Source organism: Lissotriton helveticus, chromosome 4_1, assembly GCF_964261635.1.
Source record: "Lissotriton helveticus chromosome 4_1, aLisHel1.1, whole genome shotgun sequence".
NCBI lineage: Eukaryota > Metazoa > Chordata > Amphibia > Caudata > Salamandridae > Lissotriton > Lissotriton helveticus.
The window spans coordinates 661109970-661130692 of record NC_136063.1 but is presented as its reverse complement, the minus strand read 5'-3'; the positions used below and the strand labels follow the sequence as shown (position 1 = coordinate 661130692).

The following is a 20723-nucleotide window of genomic DNA, read 5'->3' as shown; positions in this document are numbered from 1 at the left end:
GTAGGGGAGTACCTGCCGGGGCGGTGATGTGGGGAGGGGGAGGGGCAGGGTGGGGGTTAGTAATGTATGGATAATGGAGGTTTGTTGGTAAGTAAACATTTAAATAAATCAAACTAATTTCGTTGTGCGCACTGCATCCCCAACTGCAATGCAGTGCACGCAACGAAATTCGTTTGATTTATTTAAATGTTTACTTACCTGCAAACCTCCATTATCCATACATTACTAACCCCCACCCTCCCCCTCCCCCCCCCACGTCACCGCCCCGGCAGGTACTCCCCTACCGACCGCGGCTGCGTATACTGTAAGTTATTCTCAAAACTACGGTAAGGGAGGTTGGTAGACCCTTTGTTGAGGATAAAGGGATACGTCCTCCCTGTAAAATTACCCAATCAACATCAAGGTACCCCTGTTAGAAGAGACACTATTAAGAAGGGGGTTGTTACGTGCCACACCTTTACTCCACTGCAAAATGAGGTAGGAAAAAGGGGAAAACATATTTTTTATAAATAACCCTCACCCATTCTAAAAGTGGCATGCCTCACATCGGGTTCACTCTGACCCCTAAAAGTCAGGGTGGGCTCGACCATGTTCCAGGGAGCTCGTTCTATATTGTTAACTGGGGGGTGGGGGGTTTTACAAGTAGGTAACATCTTGATGTGAGGCATGCCACTAGCAGAGTGGGTGAGGGTTATTTATATAAAGGATTTTTTCCCTTTTTCCCACCTCCCTTTGAAGTGGTGTATAGGTGTGGAACGTAACAACCGCTTCTTAATAGTGTCTCTTCTAACGGAGGGGTACCTTGATGTTTAATGTATACCGTAAGTTAGACAGAAAAAAGTTCTTACTTTATAGAGCTATTTTTCAAGGCAATTAAACATTTATAAAACTGGCACAAACAAATGAGTGATAAAAATACCAGCATGCAACAGCTGACAGACCCTATTTTAAAATCAGTGTTAATATATTTCTTCCTTTGAGACATTTCTACAGCATGTTATCCCAGGACCAACAGGACTTTTACATTAGGCACAGTTATTGTATATTCATTCCTGTTAAAGACACACGCCTCATTTATGAGGCCCCTGCGCTGCCGGAACATCACTTTTTGTGATGTTCCTTGGCACAGGAGACTGCTCAATCTTTACGAGGCAGCACTAAGCCACTTTTTTGTGGCTTAATGCTGCCTCGTAAATATTGTTCCCTTTAACACAGAGAAATCGTAAATCTGAGGCATGCGCCAACAATGCATTGTGCAGCACACATAGAAGGAGGAAAAAGCCTCTCGTGATTGTTTTTGTGCAGGAAGGTTTCCCTTCTTGCACAAAAATAATCATGTCCGCAATGCAGGAACCCTTGCACCATGGTGCAAAGAGGCCTGCGTTGGCGTACGGCATCCCATTGTGAGATGGTGCAGGGGAAAAGGACAGGAATGCGCTGTATCTGATAAGATACAGCACATTCCTGCCCTTTTCTTTTGCCGTAGGACAGTGCAGCAGGAAGGCCTACGGCGTTGTCCTATGGCAAAACCTCCTAAATGAGGCCCACAGAAACCAACTAAGATATTGGCGGAACTTTGGGACCACCAGTTACAAGTTTGTCCTTAACCCCATTGTCGGCACTCTGTAGGGCCTAATTATGAGATTCCCACATTAACAGACAGTAATACTGCACCCATAATTACCATTACTGGGGATTATGTAAACCAGCTCCCAGCATTTACAGAGGAATATCGTTTTTGGCAGAAATTCCCATTTTTGGCCAAAATAGGAATAACTGCCCACTCATAATGAGGGACTGACTCTCCAGCAGCGTCTTTGTTGTAATTTTATTGCTCACTCCCTTCGAGACAAATAGATGCGTATCTTCTTTTGGTTGCATTGCCTCTTTCATTAATTCAAGGGGTCTGAGCACACATGACAGAATACCCTATTTGGGTTCAGCATACTACTCTGCAGAGACCGCACACAGCCCTCGCACTGAATGCAGCTGCTGCGCACAGGGGGTTGAGATGGAGCTGGTCCCCTCGGGGATGCAGCGTTTGGAGAAAGAGCTGCTCAGCTCCTTTCAAATGCTGGGCCCGGGGAAGAGCATACGGGCCTCCACAGGACTGCATAGGAGCTTCAGCAGGCAGATGGGCCATTCTGCACAGTATCGCTAAAACGGCAAGCTACTGTAGGCGATATTGTGCACATATAATAATAATAATAATCCACATTTGTATAGCGCACAATCACCCGTTAGGGTCTCTAGGCGCTGGGGGGCCGTCGGGAAGATTAAGCAAGCTATTGCCCAGAGTCGCATGGTGCTGGGCTAACCTGCCGCCGGAGCCGGGAATCGAACCGTGATCCCCAGATTCCAGCGTCAGTCGCCCTGGCCGCGGCGCCACACCTCTCCCAGAAACGTATGCATCGCATTTCCTGTAACAGAATGGTATATGGTTGTTTTAATCCACCAAAGAATTCTGGGACATCAGAGGTGAAGATGCTGCAGACTGAGACAGATATGATGCCAATGAACGGATTGTTAGTTACATGCATTCTAACATTCTAACACTAATACCATAGGTAGTTTTTGGAGGTTTACATCTTGGGCTGCACTGTTGACCCCTCACACACAGCAGATGTACATACAACAATCTACAACATTTAAAATAATAATAATAATACCAACATTTGTAAAGCGCAAAGGTATGCTAGTGATGTACACTATCAGTAGCAGTAGACAGTAATATTATATACATTAAGAACAATATTGTTTAATTTGTATGACCTTACATGAATAAAAATAAAACGAGTAAAATATGTTCTTCATTCCCTATTGTTTTATTAAAAATAGCACATATTTAGGCAGTCAGGTCCTTATATCAACACATGAAGAGATGCACCCATGGTGTGTGCTATATAAGTGCAGTCCTTAATTAATTATATTTATCTTAAACACTGGTAAGTGACTCATTCTTCTGATGGATACTTCTAACCGAAGATTTGTCGCCTTTAGGGGATAAATACCACAGACATACCTCCCAAAGTGGTGGATATGTGGAATGGCTCACACCAAAATTGTCCTGCAGGAATGAATAAGCCAAATTCCTTTCCATTCGGACTTGATTTTTTTTTTAATGAACCAATGAAGCCTACATAATTAATCACTGGTTTGCCACCAAAGCCATCATAGGCCGATTGTATTGAACATAGGGATTCCCCAAGAGCAACCACTTGCTTACAGTTATAGATATGTAAACAAATGTCAGTTAGTAAGACAATCTACAACATTTCTTAAGTGAGCAAGTCTTGTATCCCAATGGATTGTCAGAGGTGGTAACTAGCACCGCAATTCTTGACTACTGCATTAATCTGAGATTCCGTGAAACAATAACACTGTGTAATGGTTTTGCATTGGTGTAATAGCAATCCAACCTTACTGACCTATTGCCTTCAACATATGTTTTTCACAATAAATAAGTCTGGCCTACTGCCTTTGGTGTAACTTTTCATAATACAAGAACAGACAAATGACATCATTAGCTTGTCACTATAACCAATTCATACTAACTGCCATTAGGATAATTTTTCCAATGAGGCAAAAAGTGTCATACAAGCACTTTTTTTAGCTGAAGCTTATTGCTGCCCAATCAAATGCTGTATTATGAGGAATCAACATATAAGAGCCTAAGCCTGAGGTCGCACTTGAAAAACCAATGTCAAACATAATGCTAATCTGGCAAGAAATCAACATATCAGGCAAACCGTCGTCTAGTGTCTTGAATCACGGACACTTTCCCGCTGTCACTCCAACACACACACTCACTCTGCACCGCTACTCTGTGCCACGGATAGCAGACAAGTTTGTACAGAAGAGCTTGCACACATACGTACTCAGCACCCTAATAGGTGCCACTGATACCCAGTAGGTCAATTGGTTACACACTGCAGACCCCATGGCCCTAAGCCTCCCTCCGTCCTCTAACTCACCCGATTGTCCTCCACCCTTGGATTGGAGACCCCCCCTGGAAACTAGGCTGCACAGGGCTGAAGTCACAATTTTGCAGGGTCCCAGGAAGCAAGTGGAGGGTAGACAGCAAGGAAATTAGGAGGCAGTCAGCAAAAGGGGTTTGGCAGCCACTCGAGAGGTTCAGCTACAAGATGCAGAGCAAACACAGACCAAGGGCAATAGATTGTCACACTAAAGGGGTCACCAAGGGCCTTCTAGCACCGGCCAAGTTCTGCGAAGCACAGGGTGGGTCACTTGGGTCTTGTCTCGCTACCGATCGTTTGCAGAAGTATTCCTCCAGCCCAGTCAATCACTCTCACCACCTAGGCCCAAGCCAGGCAATACTACCAGGCAACATGGTGTCATCGGGAAAGGCCGGGTGAAGCAAGGGCAGTTAGTCCACCACTCTGCAGGCCAAGTAAGGGAAGAGTAGATGAATGGGGACTGAAGTGTGGGGACTCTCTCAAGGATGAGGCTCCCGATCAGGGACACATTGATCAGAGTTGCTCCAAGGCAATCCGGGCACAACGCTGGGTGCGCGATTATACGGGGCGCACCAGACCGTTCAGGTCACACACAATGAATAGTTTCAAAATCCATACCTCTTTGGAAATGAAGCACAATGTCTAGTGCACATCGATTTTGGCCGCACCAAACAGCTCTAGTCACACACACAGTGAAGATTCGCAAATTCCGTGCCTCCCTGGAAATGAGGCACAATGTCTGGTGCATGTTGATATTGGTTGCACCAGACAGCTCCGTTTGTACACACATGCGCAAGTTCAGCAGTGCTTCACGAGGTAGAAAGAGGCACTACTATTGTTACGCCCCACCTCTGAGGGTTGCAACCTGTGATTCATACACCGCACGCAGTGAGCATGGAGTCAGCATGTCACATGAGAGAGATGCGGCCCAATCGACAAAGTGGGCTATGCTGGGTCCCGCAACTGGTGAATCCCCTGGCCACCAACAAGATGCTTATGAGGGCCAAGGTCCCCACAATCCGGGGGCCACACACCTTAGATGCGGGCCCGAGTTCAGTGCTCTGCACCAGACAATCCTGACTCAAGGCACCATTTTTAGGCCACGCCCATGCCGCGCTGTCAGTTGGAATCCAGCAGACAATGAGGGCACTTGAGAGAACGCAGCACTTCAGGTGTCCCAGGTAGAAGGTAAGGGTCCCTCTTCGGATAGCTTTGATGTCCCTGGGACCTACGAAAGGAAAAGGGGCAAGCCCTTGGAGAACCAACTTCAGGATGCCACACAGCAGTAGGTAGTCGGCCCAGGCCAGCCCCTATTCAGGAAGGGCAAGCGTTCCCTTTCAATGGCAGTAACCCTCCTTGTGCATAACAGAGTCCTCTGGTAATGTGCACCACGTAGTACCAGCTTCTCCGGTCCCACATCCCTACAAGCGTATCTCACCCTGTGCTGAAGTATGGCACCAGTAGTTATACTGGAATGTGGCTTTGAATGAGTTGTTTGTAGATGGAGGTGGGAAAGAGGAAGGTGGGTCAAACTCAACATTGTCAAAGGTGATCAAACTGCTTGGTGTAAGAGTACCAGTTCACCTAGATGCATTATGGTGGATGCAGTAACAAACATTTACTCACAAGTTGAAGAGTTTTTGCCATGTTTTGACACCACACAAGCTTGTATCTCTGTACACTTGAACTTATGATTCTTTATTGATCTTCTTAAGATCTTTGATACGTTTCGGTACTCATCAAACGTGGGATTACCAATTTATTATTAGGGATGATTCTAGTGGTCCTATAGGCATTAATATGTAGCTAAGAAAACAGTTTTGAGGGTTGAAACTAAAAGAAATCTGAAACCCTAATTAATAACAGTCATATGCTGAATAATCAATCGCATCCTCTTAAGCTTGCTGCTGCTGCATGTATGTAGTTTGCTTTTATCCTGTGTTTTTACCTGAGATACACATCGTCAGAGTTCTCAGACTGCATTAATAAGTCTTGCTTCTGTGAAACGGGTCTAGATCAAGAAACCAGCCACGGCGGGTAGTAGGTTTTCCTGCAGGGCGGTGACGTGGGGAGGGGGAGGGGCAGGGTGGGGGGTTGTAATGTATGGATTACAGACTGTAACAGGTAAGTAAACATATAAATAAATAAAACGAATTTCGTTGCGCGCACTGCATCGCATTTGGTGATGCAGTGCACACAACGAAATTAGTTTTATTTATTTATGCAGGGATGCGCCAGTTATTGTAAATATGCCCCTTGCTATTTATCAAATGTTATATTTAAATTGAAAACCCTTAGTATTTGTTTGTCATTCCTTGCATCACACTTTGGTTTCTTGATGGTCTTTTGAGTTATTTGAACTCTTTTGTACAGCATGTTTCTACAGAAATTGCAGCTACATCCCGTGGTACAGTGAATCAGCGTCCTTACTGATAAGAACATCATATAATGAGGACCATCATTTAATTTCGAGAGCAGCTTTTCAAAAATGATGTACAGTAAAAATCGTAAGTAGTATGACTATAATGTTATATTTATTTTTGTAACAGAATAAGAAGCTAGCCACTTGGTTTGTGGTCCCTTCCTCCATCGTTCCTGTAGGGGAGTGAAGAACAGTCATCTACAACAGAAAGCAGTTCTATCAAACCAACAACATCCCCTGTCTAGGGACACAAGAGAACATTTCAAGTCGTCTTCGTGGTTAGCAGAGCCCATACTCTTTAAATCATATTTCTTCAAATTAAAACTATAGAAATCACCTCTGGAGTAGAGTTTTGACACATACCCCTGCAGTTCACACAGACAGCAAACGCTTCTGTCTTGCAGTAGGAAAAAACACACACCCACACCCTCAATTCAAAGAAAAGTACATCAATATTACACAGGAAAACTTAAAAACATCTCCATTCCAATGTTTTTCTTTGATATAGCATTCACAGGAGACTGCCCAGGCTTTCCCTCTTCCATACCCCATATGATGTCAGTCAGAAAACAAGACTGGCGGATCTTGCTGACCATCTCGTGGTTAAAGTGATCTAACTGAGAAGCGAAACAGGCACTTCCCTTGAGCAGTAGCTTCAAGTCTTCCAATGCATGAATGCAAAGTAGCCAGTGCAGGGGCAGTGTATGACTGCAAGTCTAATCGATTAAGGAAATACTTTTAGGTTGGTGGGAAATGGTTTGAAGAGGGAAAAGATTGCTGAGCAAATGTGAACGCCAGGGTTCTGCACTTGCCTCGTCCTTGTTTAACCTTGCCCTGGAGACACTCAGGCTGCCCCTGGCAGGATCCAGGGTCTCTACTCCCCCAAATGGAGACGACGCTTGTAATCCAGGCCCTTATATAGATAAGTGTTTAACATTTACATTGCAACCCTTTTGCATTGTACCCTTCACTGTTATCCATCTTCGCTTTTACAAGCACCTTTTGGGTCTTTTGAGTTATTTGAACCAATAATTCCATAATGTGTCTAGCTGCCTCCCTAATGCGCTCTGTGATGCACTGAATCAGGTTCTCTTGTGGGACCATTACTGGTTACTTACTTTACCTGGACCCCCCCTTTTTTTGTAATGGGGAGCCAAGCATTCTCATTGTTTAGTTTGTTCAGAATTGACAAAAAAAATCATACCCCACAAATTATAAATATTTACATAAATATAATATACAAAATGTTTTACTCAGCACTCCAATCAAGTCACAAAGCCAGTACAACTCTATATATAATATGAGTCAATTATCCATGTTTTGATTGAACATAATAGAAGAGTCCTATGGGTTTTTGTTATTTGCTTCTTTATTAATCATCTTCTTATAAAAAATAATTTTTGATTGTAGCCATAGCCAACACTGGGCAAGATGCCATACATGGACAGCCAATTTCGAGGGACACGTTTGATCAATAACTCATTTAATTGGGGAATCAAATATAACACTTGACAAAATGGGATAGGAAGAAGCACAGAATAAGTCCGAGGGAGGATGAAACGTGTTGGCTATGGCCACAACAAAAAAGTATTTACTCTTGTTACCCTTATCCATACCCTTGTTATCATAATATAAAACGTGTTTTTAATAGTTGAAATATCACTTTGAAGCACTATCCCCATCCCCCCATACTCTATAAGAAAAACTATGGCCTCTAAACTCCTAATCTGAATGTCAACGAAACATATATATATATATATATATATATATATATATATATATATATATATTACCTACTGGCGGTCGCCAGTAGATAGATATAGTTAGGACCTAGTTTCCATAGGAAATCCGCAACATTCTATTTGGTCGACGAATAAACGCGAAATTCTCCAAGAAAATGCCCTGCTCCGCTCTGCTCCTTCCCTGAAAGTTTGGGGGTGATTCATGAAGCGGGGACTGAGAAAATAGGGGGGTCCCAAAACGTGTTTTCCCCATGCAATTTTCCATAGGGAACTTTAACCAGGACTACAGCCCGAACGGCTGAACGGAATTGCACCAAATTTGGCAAAAATGTAGAGTTCGGTTCGCAGATTACCCTTTTGTTAAATGGTGTAAATCTGTTCAGTATGTTCCTGAGAAAATCAAAAGTAAAATCATAGATATATCTATAGATGAAGTACCGTACTCTGTACTGTACTAAGTACTGTACTCTGTACCTTCCCCAGCACGAGCTGCATGGTCATTGGCTGTCAACTGTCTGTCAACACTCCAAACCAGGAAGTGTTGGCAGCCATCTTGTGCCTCGGTAGAACCGAGGCACAAGAAAGCAGTGAAACAAATGTGCAAAACACGCATAGGGGACAGGGTAGAAACACCCTGACCCCCTAGGCTTGCTCAGGGGGTCCCACAAGGACCCCCAAGGCCAAAAAATATACATATATTTTTTTTAAATCACGGGGTACGCGTAGGAACGCGTACCCGTGAAAAAAAAACCCGGTCAGATTTTTTGTCAAATTAGCCCCCGGGGGGCCAAATCCCGGGGGCATAATAAAAAAAAGTGTGGGGGGGCCCCAATCCCCCCCACACTGCCCCGGGGACTGCCACCCCTGGGGCAAAGTAATTATAATAGCGGGGCACACACAGGCCCCCCGCAGCCCCGGGGACCGCCACCCCTGGGGCTTGTATATGTATGATGGGGGGTCTCTAAGGCTCCACGAGCCCCGGGGACCGCCACCCCCCGGGGCTTCATTTTTTTAAATAAAAAAAACCTGTGTGGGGGGGCTCAAACCCCCCCACAAGCCCCGGTGACCGCCACCTCCCCGGGGCTCTAATATGTAAAATAGGGAGGTCCGTGATGGACCCCCCAGCCCCGGGGACCACCACCCCCCGGGGCTTTTAACAGGTGGGAGGGGGGCGCGCGGCCCCCATCCTGGAGCCCTCGATGGCCTTGGGGACCGCCACCTCCCAGGGCCGGCTCCTGCAGTGTCCCGGGGTGCCTACCCCCGGGTCACTGCTGTTTGCTATGGTAGGGCGGGAGCCTCGCGGCTCCCACCCTACCACAGCAAACTGCTTTGATTTTTGAAAGAGAGAGCAGGAAACCTGCTCTCTCTTTCAAAAATCAAAGCGTTTTGCTTCAAGCAGAAAAGCAATGCCGGCTCCCGCAGGATGCAGGTAGCCGGCAGGGACCGTGGGGGGCTTGGGGACCCCCCCACGGTCCCCAACGGAGAGGGCAGGCTATGCAGCCTACCTTCACAAAAAAAATAATAGAAAAGTTGGCCATGCCCCGGGGCACCGGAATTGGCCACGGGAGGGGGGCCACGCGGCCCCCTTCCCGTAAAAAAAAATAATAATAATTGGGGGCAGGCCCTGGGGGATGGGGTCCCCAGGGCCCCCCCAAAAAAAGAAAGTAGTTTAAAAAAAAAACGGGATCGGGTGGAGGCCACGCCCCCTCCCTGCACCTCTCTGCAAACGCGCCCCCTAGCACGTTTGCAGAGGTGAAACTAATTCCACTTGCATACTGGGGGTCACTGGGGGCCAACTAGCCCACCAGGAGCCTCTAGTATGGGTCAGGGGGCTACCTTGCAGAGAGGTGTAATGAGGCCATGCCCCTTTTTACACCTCTCTGCAACGCAGCCCCCTGGCGCATACTGGGGGTTCCTGGTGGGCTAGTTGGGACCCCCAGTATGCAATGGGAATTAGTTCCCCCTCTGCAAACGCGCCAGGGGGCTGCGTTGCAGAGAGGTGTAAAAAGGGGCGTGGCCTCATTACACCTGTCTGCAACGCAGCCCCCTGGCGCATACTGGAGGTTCCTGGTGGGCTAGTTGGCCCCCAGGGACCCCCAGTGTTCAAGGGGAATTAGTTCCCCCTCTGCAAACGCGCCAGGGGGCTGCGTTGCAGAGAGGTGTAAAAAGGGGCGGGGCCTCATTACACCTCTCTGCAAGGCAGCCCCCTGGCGCATACTGGAGGTTCCTGGTGGGCTAGTTGGCCTCAGAGACCTCCAGTATGCAAGGGGAATAATTTCCCCCTCTGCAAACTCACCAGGGGGCTGCGTTGCAGAGAGGTGTAATGAGGCCACGCCCCTTTTTACACCTCTCTGCAACACAGCCCCCTGGCGCATACTGGAGGTTCCTGGTGGGCTAGTTGGCCCCCAGGGACCCCCAGTATGCAAGGGGACTTAATTCCCCAACTTAGAACACGCTACAGGGCGCGTTTGCACAGTGGTGAAGGTGGGGGGCGGGGTTTGAGGTGATGTGAGTGCAAACATGCCCTGTGGCGCGTTTTAAATTGGGAAATTAATTCCTCTTCAATCCAGAGGTCACCTAGGGGGCAACTAGTCCAACAGGTATCTCCAGTAAGCGCCACGGAGCTGTGTTGAAGTGTGTCGTAAAAAGGGGGCGTGCCCTCTGAACACCTCTCTGCAACACAGCTCCCTGGCCCATACTGGAGGTATCTGGTGGGCTAGTTGGCTCACAGGGGACCTCCGGATTGAAAAGGAATTAATTCCTCAACCTAAAACGCGCCACAGGGCGTGTTTGCACACATTTTACCTCAGGCCCCGCCCCCTTCCTTCACTATTGAGCAAAATATTCCTGTAAAATCAGCCGAACTACGAATTTGATTTACTCACCTGTTATCAGGAGAGACGTCAGTGCTGCATCTTTCAGCCCACTACTGATCCTGAAAAGTAATTCTAACCATACTTACAGTAACGTGAATTTCCTTTTATAGGCTAACATTGACTGGTTTCACTTGGAAATTTTTCTAAGTGTGGAGTTTTGGAACTTTAAAAAATTCCTTTAAAATCAGACGAACTACGAATTCCGATTTACTCACCTGTCATCAGGAGAGACCTCAGTGCTGCATCTTTCAACCCACTACTGATCCTGAAAAGTAATTCTAACCATACTAACAGTAACTTGAATGTCCTTTCGTAGGCTAACATTGACTGGTTTCATTTGGAAATTTTCCTAAGTGTGGAGTTTTGGAACTTTAAACAATTCCTGTAAAATCAGCCGAACTACGAATTCCGATTTACTCACCTGTTATCAGGAGAGACCTCAGTGCTGCATCTTTCAGCCCACTACTGATGCTGAAAAGTAATTCTAACCATACTTACAGTAACTTGAATTTCCTTCTGTAGGATATCATCGACTGGTTTCACTTGGAAATTCTTCTAAGTGTGGGGTTTTGGAACTTTAAAATATTCCTCTAAAATCAGCCGAACTACGAATTCCGATTTACTCACCTGTTATCAGGAGAGACCTCAGTGCTGCATCTTTCAGCTCACTACTATTCCTGAAAAGTAAATGTAACTGTACTTACCAGTAACTTGAATTTCCTTATATAGGATATCATTGCCTGCTATATAAAATATATATAAATAAAAAAAATATTAAATAAAAAAATATATATTACAATTTCAATATTTTTTTCCATTTATATTAAAAATATGTAATGTAATTTAAAAAATAAAATATCTAAAAATAAATACTTTAAAACAATGTAGTAAATTAGTATAAAAAAATATAACAGTTAATACATTTGAAAATTATCATTTACAAAACCTTTGAAATTCACTGAAAAAATCATAGGTTTCAGCCACGTTATATTTAGAAATTAGCATTTAAAAAACCTTTGAAATTCACTGAAAAAACCATAGGTTTCAGCCACGTTATTGTTAGGAATTAGCATTTAAAAAACCTTAGAAATTGATTGAAAAAAACATAGGTTTCACACATGTTATAGTTAGCTGGACATTTCACTCATACAGAACCATTGAAATTCCCCCGTTATAGTTAGTTCAGCTAACTATAACTCGCGCGCTCGCGATGAACTGCTGATGACTTCACATATTACATCACTCATGACATGGTCAGTGACATCACTCATGACATCACTGATGATATCTCAAATGACATCACTGATAACATCACTGATGACATCATCCAGTGAATGTGTGTCTTTCTGAAAAAGAAATATTTTTTATATATGTATATCTAAAGGTTGATGGAAGAATAAATGGGTAAATAAGTGTCCAAATAGATGGTTTTTTTTTTGTAAAATTGATTGTATAACTGTCTTATTAAGTATATCTTAGTGAATACATGTATTAGCGAGTAATGTTTAAATATGTAAATATCTGTATCAGTGTCTCACTTTGTGTATAAGTGGCTGCATGGGTTGGTGAGTAGCTACATGAGTGTCTATATGGGTTATTAGTTGTTTTTTTAGTATCAGAATGAGTGTCTGTATGTTTTGGTGGGGGGTATTACTTAGCGCACCGATGCATGAATGACTGACTCACTGTTTGTATGTGTTTTGAAGACAGAATGTGTGCAGGACTGTATGGGTGGATGTGTGTGTGTATGGGTGTGTTAGTGAGTGAGTGACTGTCTCAATAGTATCTTTATGAGTAACTACATATGTTTTAAACTAGTATATGTGAGTATTGATGTATATAAGTGAGTATATGTGAGAGTGAGAGATTGGAAGAGTGCCTTTATAAATAAGTATGTGTTTCTATAAGTGATTGTTTAAGAGAGTAAGTATGTGTACGTTTCTGTAGAAGTAAGTGTAGTGGTGTGTGTATAGCTGTATATGCAAGTAAATGGATGTTTGATAGTTTATTTGCATGTTTGAGTATGTGTGTGAGTAACTCTATGGATGAGTATCGGTGTGTAACAGGATGTTGGTGAATGAGTGGATGTGTATGTAGATGTTGGAATTACCTAATAGGTGGTTTTTCAGTAAATATATATATATATATATATATAATGTACCTACCAAGCTGCAACAATATAAATGTAATCACAAAATATTGTCTTCACTTTATTAGTCAATTGCAGTGTCCTTAGCTATATAAGATTAATAAAGTGTGTTTGACTTTACAAATGAGATGTGTTTCTTTACAAATACGGTTCAACTATCTATGGCATTTATTTCTACTGTTCTGAGATGCACAGGGACTGGGCTATAACCATCTCACATTAAAACATGTTATAAATCAATAAGGGTGAAACTTTTTACCTCTGAGATTGTAGGTAATGTTGATGTTGAAAGTGCTTGCTGCCGGATATGGCTAGAACAGGCTGAAGTGCTCTTATTTCTCCCAGAGGAGAGGATACACTGATTGTGCTCCCCTAGGAACTCACTCACTCCCCGCTGGGCTTTATAAGATTTGCAGAAACGGCATGACTCGTGTATTTGTTGCATGCATAGAATCAATTGACTGTGGTGTTGTCTTTTGTAATCCCAAGGCTCTCCAGCAGAAGTTCCATGATGAAGTAATTATTCCCTGGGGTAGATTCTAGATTCTGACTGACAGGGCAGGAAAACTTTATCGAATGATAGATGGAAACAGGCCTGATTGGGCGGACTCTGAATGAAGCATTCTTTCTTTTCCATACCCGCAAAATCAGCAACATCAAAAACAGTGACATCACGTAACATGATGGGTTCCTCCTGCAGAATGTGATGAAGGGCTCTGAATCTTCCACATCTCACAGATTTTCATTGGTCTTGGACTACGTTGGGGCTCGCGGAAGGGTTACACCCCTGATCAAGAACAAGGTATACGTTTTCACATGGGTTTTAAAGGGATTCCATTCATGAATCGCACTGCTCTGGATATTTATTTTAGTACAAAGTATGATAGAGACATGTATATACCCATAAAGAGGCACAATCAATGATGCCTGAGTGGTTGTGAGAGATGGAAGGTGGCACTGCAGATGATGTTACAGCATGGGCACAAACAGGTTTTTCTAAATGACCAGCCCTGCCAAGTACCACTCATCAGGGGTTAGACTAGCACATTTTAGTGTGGTGTCAACATCACTGCACTAAAATACATTAGTAATGCATTATAGCTCGGCCCTGACTACCCCATGAGGATGCGGCTGAATGAGGAGCTATATAACAACAAGTGTGCTGGCAGTGTGCATGTGCTCCCTAGGCTGCCTAAGAGCCTATTATCAGCGTCTAGATAGGCACTGTGGCCTCTTTATTCGACATGGACAAGTTACAAACTAACAACTACACACATTATTGGCACTGTACAGCCACAGCTTAAATCAAGCTGTGCCCAGCTGCCTAAGCCAGCATACCTAGTGGTCTGTCAGCGTGTGGTTAAAATAAATACACACTCGGAAGCAGGACCCAGCATTGCATTTCTGATTCTGGCGGGGGTGGAGGTGGGGGCACCTTGCACACTGTTCTTTTCCTGAAAGAAGCCACCCCACTATTACCACACAGTGCATTTATTTCCCCACTTTGACACCTCAAGTAGCTTGCAGCAGCTTTAATTGTTAATTTCTGTGCCCGCTACCAGAGTGGTGTCTCCTCGGTCCACGCGGGGCGAGCCCTCAGTGCTGCTCTGTGGAGGAAGTACGTGTGTAGGGATGGCACATCATGGAAAAATGCTTTACAAATTCTGAGCCCACCACCACAGCCTCAGGAAGCCCCACCACAAGGTACACTGCACGGGTGGGGCCCAGATGATAAACAACACCTGCCCTCCACGTGTTGGGGCGGTGTGAGCCACAGGTGTTGGTGTCAAGTGTCTTTAAAAGGCATTACTGACCAGCGTGTCGCTAACAGTCACCGGACTGCACCGCAGCACTGTCTGAGTCACCCGAACCCAGAGTCAAGAGAGACTGACTGAGGTGCACAGTGGACTGACTACCAGCATGACACCAGCATGAACAGAGTCGAGCATTCTAAGCAACATTGAGGTAATTAGAGCAGATCAATCCACCCATGCAAAACCATAATTAGGCAAACAACACTGTTGAGTTTCAGCATTTCCCAGCAGTGGTAAATTGCTACTAATTCAGAAGGGGAAGCACTGGCTAGAGAGTGATCATGCTGTCTAACAGGAGACTGTAACATTGTGCTTATACATACGAGTTTGGATTTAATGATTGGTCTGATGCAGGGTCGTAGCTACCATTTGTGCAGTGGTACCAGGGACAAGAGGCCTGAGGTGCCCATGACTGAACCCTGATGATTGCTACATTTCATAAAACAAACTGCAGCCAGATGACTCATTACTTTGCTTGCACGAGGGCCAGATACCCAGTATTTGCACTACTGACCTTGTGGTAAGTGTATGATAGGTCCATAGTACTACACCCAGGTGCTGCAGTAGAGCAGCTGTAAAATGTAGGATGTTAGAAGTCTGTGCACATATACAGGAGCGTTTTGAAGGAGTATCTGCATTGCTGAAAGTTGATGGAGGCTGGTGACAAAATTGTTTTACAGTACTATCCTCTTAGAAAGGGGCAGTAGTTTAGTGTCCTTCCATTTCAAGTTTTTATTTTTGGCAGTTTCAAGATCTTTATGTAGATTCTAGTAGCTCAAAAGGGTGTGATTTCTGATATTTATATCTTTCCATGCACTTCATTGCTTGGTTTTACTTGCGAGAAAGGGTCACTCTAAGTGTCACACATTGGTCAGTGAATTTCACTCATAAGTAGACTGAAACCATGGAAATGTCATACATAATGAATCTGAAAACTTGACAGCTATGAATGACATGTGTGTCTATACCTTAGCCAGCTCCTGAGAAATATGCTGAAATACAGCATTTGTGCTGCAGAGATTGGAAGGTAAAAAACTACAATTATAAAAATGCCATCAACAGTTTTACTGATGTGAAGGAGAGGAAGAGGAGCCCCAATACCGTTACTTCCTGTTGCCCCCTCCTTTCTCTTCTATTGACATCAAAGGAATGCAGGCCCACTTTACTTGCCTCATCGCTACCAGGACAGCTCTGTAAGTCTCAGCCAGTCTGGGATGGGGAAGGCCACAGGCATTCTCTTCTAGTTGAACGTGGCCGGGGTGTATCGTACCCTACCGCTCCACTTCCCCGCTCCTAAAAGCGACACCAAGGCTGGCATGGGTGAGGTGGCATCATACAGGCACTGCCTATCAACATTTGCACAGGAATAGGCAGGCTGTATCTAACTCCTTGGTTCTTCAGCATACCTACCACTGGATGGAAAGTGCAACAGATGGCAATGTAGGGACTTGTGATGTGTGCCCTTACTTTTCAGGTGAACATCCATTTAGGCCATAGAGAAAAGAACACCTGCTAGAGAAAAGAACACCTGCTCTTCGGCAACTGACCACACAAGAAAACACTGACCATATATACTGTAGGGATACATTCAACAGAAACTTATTGTTAGAAACTGAGTTGTTGGTTGACTGGAGTAGGAGCCCTAGTTTAACGGCAAACACATTCCTAGTCAGGGTAAGAAGCGGGCAACCCCTACATTAACCTGTGCCTACCCTCAGGTAGCTTGGCAAGGAGCAGTCCGGCTTTATTTTTATAGGCAATGTGTAAAATATTTGTGCAACACTTCAAATAGTAAACAATGAAAACACCACCCAAAAAGATTCCACTCCAGGTTAGAACATAGAGCTTAATTTAATAAATTAAACAAGACCAAAACAACAAAAATTCAATTTGTAGAACTTGAGACATTGAATTTCAAAGTTTTATGTAAAATAACGGCAGGAAGCAAAAATTGCTATTTGGGATATTTGGTCGTGCACGACCGGCACATAGTAAAATATCAGGCCAATCGTGATAGAGCGCAGACCAGCTACAGGGACCCAGTTAGTTGACCTAGCGATCTTCATTGAGAAGAAGATCATTAAGATCCTAGAGGACATTGATGACTTTTCAGATGGGGAACAGTTTCTCCCCTTTAAAAGAATCAGTATCACTGTGGTTTTTCAACTTAATAATAAGGACACAGAGATGCTAAATCTCAAGAATGGTGTGAGACAGGGGGCAAATTTACAAGCCCATATTGCCATAGGAATGTCTCTTTTAGTGACATTACTGTGGCGATATGGGCTTTGCCTTATTTACAAGGCAGCGTTAAGCCACTTAACGTGGCTTAACATTGCCTTGTAAATAAGGCACCCATTCACACTATACTTAGTGTGAAAGGGGTGGCCAATGGGTGTCGCGGTGGGCGTTCCACCGCAACACCTATTGATTTTGACGCTGCCCCATATTTACAAGTGTGGCGTAAATATGGGGCAACACCAAAATTAAGACTAGGGAAAACCTAGTGTTACCCTGGCGAAACAAGAAGAAATGCTTTATTTCTCCTTGATTTTGCTGTTTCTATGTGTGCTGCGTTGTGCAGCACACATAGAAACTACAAAACACCATTGATTGGTTATTTACAGGAAGGTGTCCCTTCCTGCACATACATATTCATTAAAAAAAGATGACAAGCTGCAACTTCTATCTGTGCTGTACAAAGCACCACACAAGGAAGTTACAAAATGCCATTTCGGATTGTTTATGTGCAGGAAGGGACACCTTCCTGCACAAAAACAATCCTTCCCCTCAACACAGACAGCGCTACTCTATGGTGCAAGGGTGCCTGCATTGGAGCTAGGCTGCTAAATTTAGTGCCAGCGCAGGGAGAAATGCAGGACTTCACTGTATTCTTGTAAATATGCTGCAGCCCTGCGTTTCAGAAGTGGCGGAGTGCGGCATTAAGCCAATAAGGCTACCGAAGCGCTCTGTCAATTCTTTTGTAAATATGCCCCAGGATCTCTCTGGGAGCATCACTTGCCAGATGGAAATGTTTTGATCCTATCTCTGTAGAAATGTCCTCAGTTTAGCCATAACCACTATGCCAGGTTCCCCTCTAGACCCTCTACATCCTAGACAGTGGAAGAATTGGGCAGATGAGCTTATGCCATCATAGAGACTATCCTGTAACCAATCACTGGAGTCAGGGGTGGTACCACGTAGTAGGGAAAAAATCTATAATTACACCTTTGTTGAAAAAGCCCGCAGTAAATCGGCAGTTTTGAGTAAATATAGGTCTAGCTCCCTTCTTAGATTCCCAGTAAAGATACTGGAACGCCATGTGAGTAGGACCCTTTCTCTTTAACTGGAATCGTATTCCTTGTTGGAGGAAGAACAATTTAAATCCAGTCCACAATGTTAATTTTGCTTGATTTGTCAATAGCCTTTGACACAGTTTACCACCACACCCTGCTATCAAGGCTAACATCTTTTGGTTTCTGTGGTACTTTGTTAGAGTGGATAAAGTCCTACCAGTAGGAACAATGTCAGGCTGTTGCATTATCAAACTATCGATCTGACTTTAGAGGTGTTTAACGAGGATCAGCACTGTATTGTTTAACATTGATATGAAGCCTCTAATTTATTTAATAAAAATGCATAATATTACCTTGAATTACTATGCTGATGATACACAGTTGATCCTGTCTCTTAATATTAGTCAGCAGGATGCAGCACATTTATTTCAGACCTGTCAAGCAGACATTGTACAGTGGAGGAAGGGGAATTCCCCTGAATTAAATGGGGATAAAACAGAATTCCTCTGCTGTTCAGCAAATAAAGTCCCAATGCCACTATCCACTAGCTTCTGGTCTCTACCCACAGAGACACAGTTGCACCACTCTGTGGCTGTTCGTAATTTGGGAGTCACCTTTGATGATCATATCTCTCTTGAGAGGTAAATTAATAATTTGGCTGGGGTTTGTTTTGCACTGCTCTGTGGCCTCAGAAATCTGTTCCCGGTGCAATCTGTACAGGCAAAATTTCTATTAGCATGGAGCATTATACTGATTCAACTTGACTATTGTAATGCTCTTCTCCCTGGAACACCTGAGTATCTGGTTAGGAAATTGCAAAGAGTTCAGTCTGCTGCTGCTAAACTAACATTAAATAGTCCCCGATGGTCCTCTGCATCGACTGCCCTTAGAGAACTCTACTAGCTTCCTATGGAACAGAGGATCTTCTCAAAGTCTATGTGCAACGTGTTCAGGACCCTTCAGAACAAGGGCCCGGTGCTGTTGCAACGTAGACTGATAAGATATGTTCCCAGGAAGTCATTACATTCTGCCACCGCAAATCTAATTCAGATACACAGGTTCTGTAAGGTCTGACAAGGTGGACAAGCCTTTTCAATAAAAGCTGCTCAGTTGTGGAACAAGCTTCTGCCCAATCTAAGAGCACACACGTACCAGTTGAGATTGCACTACTGACCTTGTGGTAAGTGTATGATAGGTCCATGGTATTACATTTTTACCTGTGTTTTAAATTTCTTTTTTTTTTAACTATTCCAAAATGAAATGTTCTGATTTTTTTGTATGAAAATATTAAATATACTATGTTTTCACACAATTTTTAACCAAATTGTACCTCTTTATGATTGATTAAAATGATGTTATTGAGACAGAATTTTCTTTTGTTTGTTAATTTTTCCCATATACCATTGTGTGGACAACTATATGTAATTGCCTAGGTGTTGCCTTTCTTCGATTACACGCAGGTGCTGCAGTAGAGCAGCTGTAAATTGTAGGATGTTAGAAGACTGTGCACATATACAGGAGCGTTTTGAAGGAGTATCTGCATGGCTGAAAGTTGACGAAGGCTGGTGACAAAATTGTTTTACAGTACTATCCTCTTAGAAAGGGGCAGTAGTTTAGTGTCCTTCCATTTCAAGTTTTTATTTTTAGCAGTTTCAAGATCTTTGTGTAGATTGTAGTAGCTCAAAAGGGTGTGATTTCTGACATTTATATCTTTCCATGCACTTCATTGCTTGGTTTTACTTGTGAGAAAGGGTCACTCTAAGTGTCACACATTGGTCAGTGAATTTCACTCATAAGTAGACTGAAACCATGGAAATGTCATACATAAGGAATCTGAAAACTTGACAGCTATTAATGAAATGTGTGTCTATACCTTAGCCAGCTCCTGAGCAATATACTGAAACACAGCATTTGTGATGCAGAGATTGGAAGGTAAATAACTACAATTATAACAATGCCATCAACAGTTCTACTGATGATCGGGGGAACATGGCGGCAGCTAGTTGAGCTGCTGCGGCGCTCCGATCTGTGTTCCCGTTCGTCTTTGCTTACCGGCATTAGTACGCTCTCACACCGTCCCGATATGCAGCAGATCTGACCGCGAGCCCCCATGGAATCAAGTTCTCCCCCAAATTTTGAACTTATCAGGCTTTTTCAGGGGGGTTTCTTTGTTTCGTGTAATTGCGTGTAATTGCACGGCGGAGCTCCTGATTGCAGAGTTCATGTGCGTTGATGGGGCGTGCCGGTCCTGCTCGGAGTCTTACGGCGCCTAAGCCACGCCTCTCCCGCTTCCTCAGCCCGAACAGCGGTTCCAGTTCCAGACCGGATTCAAGCCGTCTACAACGCGGAGCCTGTTGCCGACTTCACTGGTATTGCAAGCGCCGATATTTCCGCAAAGCACCCGGCAGGCTGCTTCTGGCTTGCAGCTTTGGCACTTGGCAGCGCTG

The 20723-nt window shown here is 44.1% G+C and overlaps 1 protein-coding gene and 1 non-coding gene across 3 annotated transcripts in view; both read right to left on the bottom strand.

Moving 5' to 3' along the window:
• RGS20 (regulator of G protein signaling 20) overlaps positions 1 to 20723 on the bottom strand; it is a 356471-nt gene that overhangs the window by 35501 nt on the left and 300247 nt on the right. The gene's annotated exons all lie outside the window — the stretch shown is intronic.
• On the bottom strand, positions 6539 to 6753 carry LOC144829857 (small nucleolar RNA U3). The gene has a single exon (XR_013610851.1). It is a non-coding gene; the product is annotated as a small nucleolar RNA U3 (small nucleolar RNA).